Source organism: Phalacrocorax aristotelis, chromosome 3, assembly GCF_949628215.1.
Source record: "Phalacrocorax aristotelis chromosome 3, bGulAri2.1, whole genome shotgun sequence".
NCBI lineage: Eukaryota > Metazoa > Chordata > Aves > Suliformes > Phalacrocoracidae > Phalacrocorax > Phalacrocorax aristotelis.
Window position 1 is genome coordinate 68307067 of NC_134278.1, and position 9907 is coordinate 68316973.

Below are 9907 nucleotides of genomic sequence, written 5' to 3' on the forward strand. Positions count from 1 at the left end.
TAGAAGTTGCTTGGGCTGGCTCTGTTACTTTATGGGCTGACAGGGTATGCGGCTCCTCCTTGGAAGAGGTTTTAACAGGGGTGGAAGTCCGAAGGTGCCTGAACAGCTTTTGAAGAACCTGCCATTTCAGTAACAAAGCACTCTGACCCTGCTAGTGGGTGAGATGCTGGTGCATCTCCATCCCCAAGGCCTACCACTTCCTTAACAGCACTTGTTTGTCACAGCTTGGCAGCCTGCTCTGGGCAGCAGGCAGATCAAGAACTTTGTACTGCTGCATGTAGGCATCTTGCCTGCACCTTCCTCAGTTTCAGCAGAGAAAGTGAGAGAGAACAGGGTCATTCAGGGATTTCCCATAGCACAGGAAACGGGTTTTTGCAGCTATGCAAAGGTGAGATAACCAATGGTCTCTTGAACCCCCAGTGTGGCCCAGATCTTTTTGTATGACAGCACGGTCAGGGAGGAGAGAAGAAAGGAGATCTTCAGTTTTGTATTTCTTTGAAAAATGGCACCTACTGGGAACATGCTGTTTGCAGTATTGAGAGACACCATGAAAGCAGAGGCTTCTCTTCCTGGTGGGAATGGACCACATAGATCCTGGAGCCCAGCAAGTACCTGACAGATATCCTCAGCAGCTGTCTGGTTGAATATTCATCTGAAATGCACCTAAGATGCCTCCATGTGCGTATTGACTACAATTCACACAACATGTGGATGAAATTAAACTTTGGGAGAGGACATCAACATGAGACAGCTAGAAATATAGGAGTGCTGTGGCAAGAATCCTAGCTGGCCCAACACTGTTATTTGAATAAAATCTTTGACCATTAAATGCTTTGTCTCTGTTGAGTGGTTGAGAACTGAAACAGAGTTAAGATGCTCCATCTTATAGGAATAGGAGCCAAACGTATGGGCAGTGTAGAAGCATGCCCTCAGTAGATACTCAGATTTCTCTGTGTAGTGAGAGGACATAGGTACTCATAGCTTGAAGACAGAAATATAACTGGCAAGAAGTAACCGTCTTGTGCTAGGTGAGTATTCAAACCAAGTTTTTATTACAACACCATGTTTTGAAGAAAAGAAAGTTTTCCAAAGATTGAGTTTTCAAGAGAGAAAGGAATTCACTGGAGTGACAAAGGATGTTGCCCAGATCTTGCAAAATTCAATTAAAAAAATAAAAATCTTGTGATTTCTAAAAATCATGAAAATAAGAATACTTTTTTTGAAAACACTCTCTTTGAAAAGAGAGAATACTGTCTTTCCAATATTGAATTAGAATGGGAATAATGATTTTTAATAGGCAAGGTTTTAAAATTTTGAATATTAACCCAATCTTTTGCACTTTAATTAAAAAGTTACCACAATGTATAACTTTTTAAGTAAAAAGCAAAGTTCCTCCCTTCCCTAGGAATGCCATTTGATTGCAGGCCTCATTGAGAGGGCTTTAAACTAGATACGAAGGGGGAAGGGGATAAAACCAGGCTTGCTAGGAATAAGCCTGGGGGTGGCATACCTGTGTTGGAGAAGAGATCAATAGATCAACTGAAGTGCATTTATACCAATGCACGCAGCATGGGCAATAAACAGGAGGAGCTGGAAGCCATTGCGTGCCAGGGAAACTATGATGTGGTCGCTATCATGGAAACACGGTGGGATGACTCGCACAACTGGCGCACCGCTATGGATGGCTACAAGCTCTTTAGAAGGGACAGGCGAGGAAGGAGAGGTCAGGGGTAGCCTTCTATGTTAGAGAGCGTTTTGACTGTCTAGAACTCAACGACAGTGATGATAAGGTCAAGTGCTTATGGGTAAGGATCAGGGGGAAGGCCAATAAGGCAGACATCCTGGTGGGAGTATGTTATAGACCGCCCAACCAGGATGAGGAGACAGATGAAGTACTCTACAAGCAGTTGGCTGAAGTCTCACAATCTCTAGCCCTTGTTCTCGTGGAGACTTCAACTTACCAGATATCTGCTGGAAATACAACACAGCAGAGAGAAAGCAGTCTCGGAGGTTCCTGGAGTGTGTGGGAGCACCTTGAGTACTGTGTTCAGTTTTGGGCCTCTCACTACAAGAAGGACATCGAGGTGCTGGAGCAGGTCCAAAGAAGGGCAACGAAGTTGGTGGAGGGTCTAGAGAACAAATCTTATGAGGAGCGGCTGAGGGAGCTGGGGTTGTTTAGTCTGGAGAAGAGGAGGCTGAGGGGAGACCTTATCACTCTCTACGACTGCCTGAAAGGAGGTTGCAGTGAGGCCAGGATCAGTCTCTCCTCCCTAGTAACAAGCAATAGGATGAGAAGAAATGGCCTCAAGCTGTGCCAGGGGAAGTTTAGGTTGGATATTAGGAAAAACTTCACCGAAAGGGTCGTCAAACATTGGAACAGGCTGCCCAGGGAGGTGGCTGAGTCTCCATCCCTGGAGGTATTTAAAAGAAGGGTAGATGTGGTGCTTGAGGATATGGTTTAGTGGTGGACTTGGCAGTGATAGGTTAGTGGTTGGACTCGATGATCTTAAGGGTCTTTTCCAACCTTAACAATTCTATGATTCTATGATTCTTTATATAATAAGCTATCTGAAATTCATTGTATCAGAGGAACATACTACATTGTTGTTTTAACATTTGAGAAAGCAGAATGAATTGTATTGATCAACAAAGATCTCCTTAAAATCTTAGAAAGCTTAGCTCGCTAGAGGAACACTGAGAAATTGTGCTTGTGGCTGCCACTGCCTTGGAAGGCCTGCTGGATCCAGTGGTAGAGGTGACGTACTGCTTGGAACAAAGACAAATTAGATCACAACGTACATCACAGGTGGCCATCATCTGCATGGCCAAGTGCCACTTTTATACCCCAAAAGCATTTGTGGACAGATCACGCTGTCATGTCTCTGTCCACCCAGAGACATGACATGCCACAACCCTGGCATTTATAAAGTTTGGAATTAATCTTTTACTTTCTGTCAAAGACGAAACTAGGAAGACTGTCTTCAGTTGTTACTTCTTTCTTGCCTCTCTGCTTCATATCAGACAGGAGTACTCTTTTCTACCAGTTCAAGGGATTACTTTTCTTCACCTGAAGAGAGAGGGAGGGAGGGAGGGAGGAAGGGAAGAGGGAGGGAGGATCGCTTGCTTACTTGCTTGCCTCCATACCTGCAAGTCCCTCTAGCCTGTTGCTGAGCTGAAAGCATTTTAAATGTCAGCTGTGAATCAGAAACCCTAGGCTGTTTGGTACCATCTGTGGTTCCTTGGTTTATCAAGTAGGTTCAGCCAACATTCCAGGTCCTCCAGGGGTTCATATACCCTGTAACAGGGCAAGCCATCCATGTTTGCCTACTAGGACATCAGATTTAATAAATTCTGCCTGATATACATATGTCCAATGTACATGCATGTGTACAAACTCCCCCACCCCCCGCACAGACAGACGGAGTAACACCCCCATCTGGCCTTTCAACTAGCCAGTCTTCCATGGGGTTGATAAAACGCCCTTGTGAGCTACCTCCTCACCCAAATGCTTGTTATAAGATATAAAGAGCTGTAAATCCTGACATAAAAAAGAACAATCATATTTTCAGCTCAGTGAATGTGGCAAAGCATTCTGAAATGCAGTACCCCTGTTTCTTTCTCTGGACCCTCATTTTATCCAGTTTGTAGCTGTTACTAGTGTTAACCTTGTAAGTAAAGCAAAGAGGCTTGGAAAAGAAACTCTGCAACGGGTCAAGAAAATACACAGCATTTTTCTAGAGAACAGAAAGCACTGTCCAATGAACACAGAAGGAAATGAGATATCAGTGGTTAGTTTTAAGCTTTATTTCAGCTCTAAAACCAAAGACCCCTTTATAGCCTAATAGAATTATGGACTTGAGTCTACCATTAATAGCATGCATGGCGCCAGTGTAATAAAAAATGGAAATTCATTGTCCAAGAATGATTTATGAAGTTCAGTAATTCATGTCAGAGTTTCCACAACATTGCGCTTCTCAAAAAATTTCAGGTCCAACTAACTAACAGTGCTCAGTTAGACATTGATCCTTTAATGCATGTGTGCACTTTACTGATTTTATTTTGGCAATGTTACAAGCATGGAAGCGAGAGAGAGAGAACATGTGCAGTAGGAGATTCGGCAACATTTCTAATCTGCTTTGTACTTGGTATCTTTAAGATATTAATTTGATCTTTCCACCCTCCATGACAAATATATACCATAGAACATGTAAACTTCTGAAAAAAGATGCACATTTTTAGTATTAGGTTCAGAATATGTAAGAAATAGATGTGAAGAAGCAAAGATCAGATTTAAGGATCATTTTAGCAATAGGCTTTATTTCAGATCTATAACCATGAATAAAAATAATGCATAGAAAATACTAATTAGCACATTTTCAACCATTTGTGTCTCTGTAGCTCTACAGCAAGTGAGCTTACTCACTTTTTTTAATCGTGTGCATTTAGTTTTAATGGTTCAGCTCTTCTTCAGTCATCAATAGGGAGCCTTGTTACCATGGTGACAGACAGATGGATTAATGTGATGTTTAGAGAGATACAGTAGTGCCAAATTTTGATATATACAGTAAGCACTAATGTACTGCATATACAAAAGGGCATGTGTGCAGAAAATCTCAGGAACAGTCTTCCATATGCACAGAGAGTGCCTTGACGCAAAATTCACATTATCTTCAGACGGAAAGTGGCCATCTATTTGCCACTTTATGCCCTTCAAAAATACCCTGTTGGAGTTGTGGACAGTTGCTCTAAAAACTTAAAACAAATGGCCTGTTGCAAAGGGCTGCTGTCAACACCCAACATGTCAGCTACATGTATTAGGCCTTGAAGCATCCGGTCATCTTAGAATGATTTTCTATAATCCACATCTTGAAATGCAATCTGACACCTTCAGCTGAGAACTTTACATTTGCCCATTTATTTTATTCACTTTTTCATTTAAAAAGCTTTTTGACCTTTATTCATTGCAGGTCTCACTAATGAGAAAGAAATGTGAGGTATAAAAAAATCGGATTTTTACAGAGCACAGACAGATTGCACGTCGAGTAATTCTTGAAACTTTCACACTTCCTTCTCTTTCAAACCTTAATAACCTGCACCTTCCTTGCCCGTCTCACTCCTTTTCTTAGAGCTGCTAATGAGCTTTCCTGTTTTCAAAGTATTAGCTTAATGGTTTATGTCTTGCAAAAATCCTCAGATAGAGATGAAGTTAATAGAGGAAGAAAATGGGTGACAGTTACACTATGAATCCCTGTCACTTAGACTGTGAATCCCCCATGCTCATAGAACTAAGAGATTATGCTAGCTGCAGAGTTATTTTATTTTATTTTATTTTATTTTATTTTATTTTATTTTATTTTATTTTATTTTATTTTATTTTATTTTATTTTATTTTATTTTATTTTTTATTCTCCATGCAACATTTGAATCATTCTGTCATTGCCAAATATGTTCACTACAGAAACCTATGATAAGCTGCTAAATGACCTGAAAAGTCAGATACTTTTAAAAGACAATTTGACCCACCGACTCAAATTCTGGCACAAACTTGGTGCTCTTAGAAATATTGTAGATGTGAAATCAGAAGTACTTTACCCAGATCACACTGTTAATTTATTTTACAAGAATAATTTAATTAGAAATGTTTTCCATCCATCTACACAAAGTGATAATTATCATTCATCAGGAGCCTAATATTCATCTCTCCTTCCAGGCCCTTTTTAATTGTAATATTAAACTATAGCAATTAAGTTCTGTGAATGACCGCGAAAAGGGCCTTTGGATATAATTGCACTGAAGCCTATCAGGAAAAGTATACATCTTGTATTCATGCCAATTAATTTTACAGTTGGATCTCTCAGCACATAATGTACTACTTGCCATGCAGGAGTCAAGTTTATACTGGCCACCTCCCCAGGATAAATCAAACACTAGTCCAATTTCTCCCCTCTGTCAGGTGCTCTGCAGCACACGCCACCACCCAGGGCCCCACACCGGTGTCACTGGCCACACAAGGACAGCCGGTGGCGTGGGGTGGGCACAGCAGCCCTCCCGCAGGCTCACACAACGCAGCAGCCTCTGAACCTGGCATCTGAGGGGCTTCTGCTGCCCGGTGGTGGCCCATGCCAGCAGCACGTCCCTCCCGCCCCGCAGCCACTGCGGCATGGGGTATTATGTCAGAGCCAGGTGCGAGTGAGCCAAGCTTGGAGCTACCCTTGCCCGCAAACTGATTTGTGGGGGAGCCTGCCCGGATGTCCAGGTCCCAGTCCAACCTCCTCCCCAAAGCAGGCCCAGCTGTGAGCTCAGAGCAGCTTACTCAGGGCTTTATCCTCCTGAAATTTTCCTTGAGAGGAAACTGCACAACCTTTCCAGGCAGCCTGATCTGAGTCTAGCTGTCCTCATGGGGACCTGTTTAAGCTACCAACAAAGCCATCTCCCGGAGCCCACAGCAGGAAACACACACGGTGGACAACTCTACGTATTGGATTGTCACCCAAGAGGCCTCCTCTGTCCTGCCAACCATGATTCTGGAAGTTTCCAATTCTTCTATGTAGAAAATCCTGCTTCCAGGCAGGCCTGGGCAGCTGGTCGATCTAAATGGTGGTGCAGGACCACCGCCGCTACCTCAGGTTGCAGCATCCAGGCAGAGTGGCTGAGCTTCAAGTACCAGACTATGTTCTAATGACACCGTGGAAATAATAATTAATTTTTGCTGTTTCTTTTTTTGAATTCAGTCAGAAATACACTTTTTCTGAACCATTGTTAAAGGTTTTTCTAATATGGTACAGCAAAGTAACTATTAAAAGTTGATAGAGTACTATTCTGTAATGAAATGCATACTGAGACCATTAAAGATATGGTACCCAGTAAAACTGAAAAAGAGCTCATAAACATATTTGCTAGGTCTCTAAAGACAGTGGTAATACCACAGGAATTGGGACGGGATCTATGATTTGCCTCTCTAGCTAATGTGGCAGAGCCAAAGAGATATGGCAGTATTTTACTTGCCAGGAGAGAATACTGTAAACACTGAGCAGGGAATAAAACATATAATTTAGTAAAGGATGAGAAAAGAAAACAAGTAGGTAAACACATATGCAGAACTACCCTCCGTAACTGTTCTCATCTCTGCAGCCCCACATAAATGCTGTCAAAGTCATAGGACACCCTTGGTATGTATTATCAGCAGCTCTGACATTTGTAGTGCGCCTCTGACCAGCCATAAAGTCATCATCCATGAGTGCTGATCTGGGATTTATAACTGAAACTCCGGCCATACTGCCAATGGGACTTTTGACATTTACTGAAACGCGGCCAGGCTCTGGCCATAAAAACCAATGCCGCTGTGGTGTCTGTGCAGCATGCTGGCACTCAGTCTTGTCTGAAGTTATGCCTGACATGTCCTGCTGAATAACCAAATGTAAAGGTGAAACTAAAAAAGAAGTGTTTCATATTCTGCAGAAGTAAGCTGCAGCTTAGAAAGGCAGCTCTGGAGCTCAGGGAGGTGACCAGGAATCTGGAGATCCGACCTCTCAGCTCCTGCTTTTGTAAGAGAACTGCAGCAGAACTTTGTGTAGACTGATTAATTTCCTCATCTTCTCCAAATGGAAAAATATACCTCCCATAAATGTGTGAAGCTAGCTCAACCAATATTTTTAAAGTGTCTTTTGATCCTCTGATCCTTCTTGCAGTTGTTCTTACATTTGACAAATGAGCACTGACTTTGTCAGCATTTCTGTGGTAACAGTCTATAAATCATTATTCAGTGACCAGATTTTTGCTGCGACATGACACAAGAGACCCAAGGACTTACTCTCAACATGGGAATTTCAGCCACCAGATTTTTAAGAGATGCACAACAGTAACCAGCTTATTGTAGAAAAAGAGGTTTCTACAGAAACCCCAACGTAGCTGCCGAACGCTTTCATTTCTTGCCTAATCAACCAGAAAATTATTTGGGAATACGTAACCCTTTTTTTCATGCCCCTGCCTGTACAGTGCTGAGGCTGCATGGTGCTTTCAGGAATATCAAAGCTTCCATAAATACAGGAAATGACCCCAGCAAGTCAGGCAGAGAGCAAAGCTCAGCTCTCCTGAGAACTGGAGAGTAGCTCAACTGCTGCATTTTCTCTCTTTCCAAAACCAGTGTCTGGCTCTTCCCCAAATTCTTTTACATAATCCAGTTCTGTTACTGAACATGTCAGTTTAACCAGTATTCAAATCAACCTCCCCTGTTTTGCATTGGTTTTTCAAACTCCAAGCAGGATCCTGTGCCTCAGCTGCTGACTTTTTTTGCAGTGGCACTCAAGACTGTTTTGGATATATAAAATCAGACAGATAATTTAGCGAATATATCAGATTACTGCATTTATTATGTCCCAGTCCATTTTTAAACTAGCTCCTTCTCCTCTGAAGACCTAAACTGCAAGCTTGATCCTCAAGTGAAACTCGCCTTCAGTGGAGATGGCCAGGTATCACTGCGCAGTCCTTCACAGAAGAGGAGCAGGAGGAACGCAGGCCAGGACTGAAATATTTCACAGCATTATGTTAAGAAGTTTGCACACTGTGCTTTTATTTGTTGATAGAGCTGCTTATTAGCAGGAATACCATGCATTCACAAAGATTATAAAAATCTCCTAGGGAATATATTTATGCAAACTTGTTTCTTTTGTATTTTTTTAAAATTTCTTTTTGTCCTTGTGCTCTGGCTTATTCTCCTTCCACACTTCTCCCTCACCAATACTGTACAATTTTATGAGCTTCCATGAGAGGGGCACCGTGTTACCAATTTTTCATTAAAACCCAGGGGTCGACGTAGAAATCCTAATGGTAACTTCAGAATCACAGGTGAACAATTACACGTACTTTGAAGCTGACAACTTTGGTTGCTTCTCACTGTCTGCTTTTGGCTCACCAAATTTTTTGTAATAAAACAGGAAGACCACTGAAGGAAGCCCACCATCCATGACGGCTGTGAAACTCAGGGCATCCTGGCTATTGCAAACCTCGACAGAAAGTAAATGTGCACACAGTGCCTCGACCTGGTCATGCAACTACAGTTGCTTTGTCCAAACTCAGAGCTACGAGAGCTCAGACCTCTGGTCAAATTAAATGAGTAAAAGTAATGTCTTTTTCAACTCTGCTATCTCCTATATAACTTACTTATTTGCAGATAGATATTCATGCCCTCATTTTATGAAGATTTGGATATCTGATATAGAATCATCAAAACCTGTCTTTCAAACAAAAATGTGTCCACTTTTAGAAAACGGTAACAGAATTTTAGGAAAAGATAACTGGTTAATTCGGAGTAGCCATATGCAGGTCAGTACGCTTGCCTCTGCATCGTAACAGCAACAGAAAAGGAATAATGACAGAAAATGTAAGGCTCTTGGGTGAGGCATACACGAAAGGAGAGAAAGCATTCTATTATATTCAAGTATATAACAAGGAGAGATTAATATTGTAATCTAAATGGACACAATTCTCCTGAACATCTCTTTTTTTTTTTTAAACCAGGACATTTTATTTTACAACACTAAGAATTTTAAGTTATTCAGTAAGGCAGAGTGGATTTCATGGGTTTTGTGCCCTACTTTAAGTCTCTCTGAAAGATTAATAGAGACAGATCTTATCTGACTCTCTGAAAGATGGGCCTTGGCATTGTTCAAACCAGGATTAAATAATATCGTTATACCTTTTCTCTTCTCTTTCTTCCTAGTTCTGGAGAAGATTTGAAAGAAAGTGGTGTCTTGATTGATGTGAACTCAAAAGACTATCCTGAGAAGAAAATCTGGGATTTTATCATCAAAGGCACGAAAAATAGGTTATTATCACTCACAGTTCAAGGGTTCTTCTAGCAGATGCAATGGTGATCTTGACAAAATTTACAATCAAAATGACATGTATG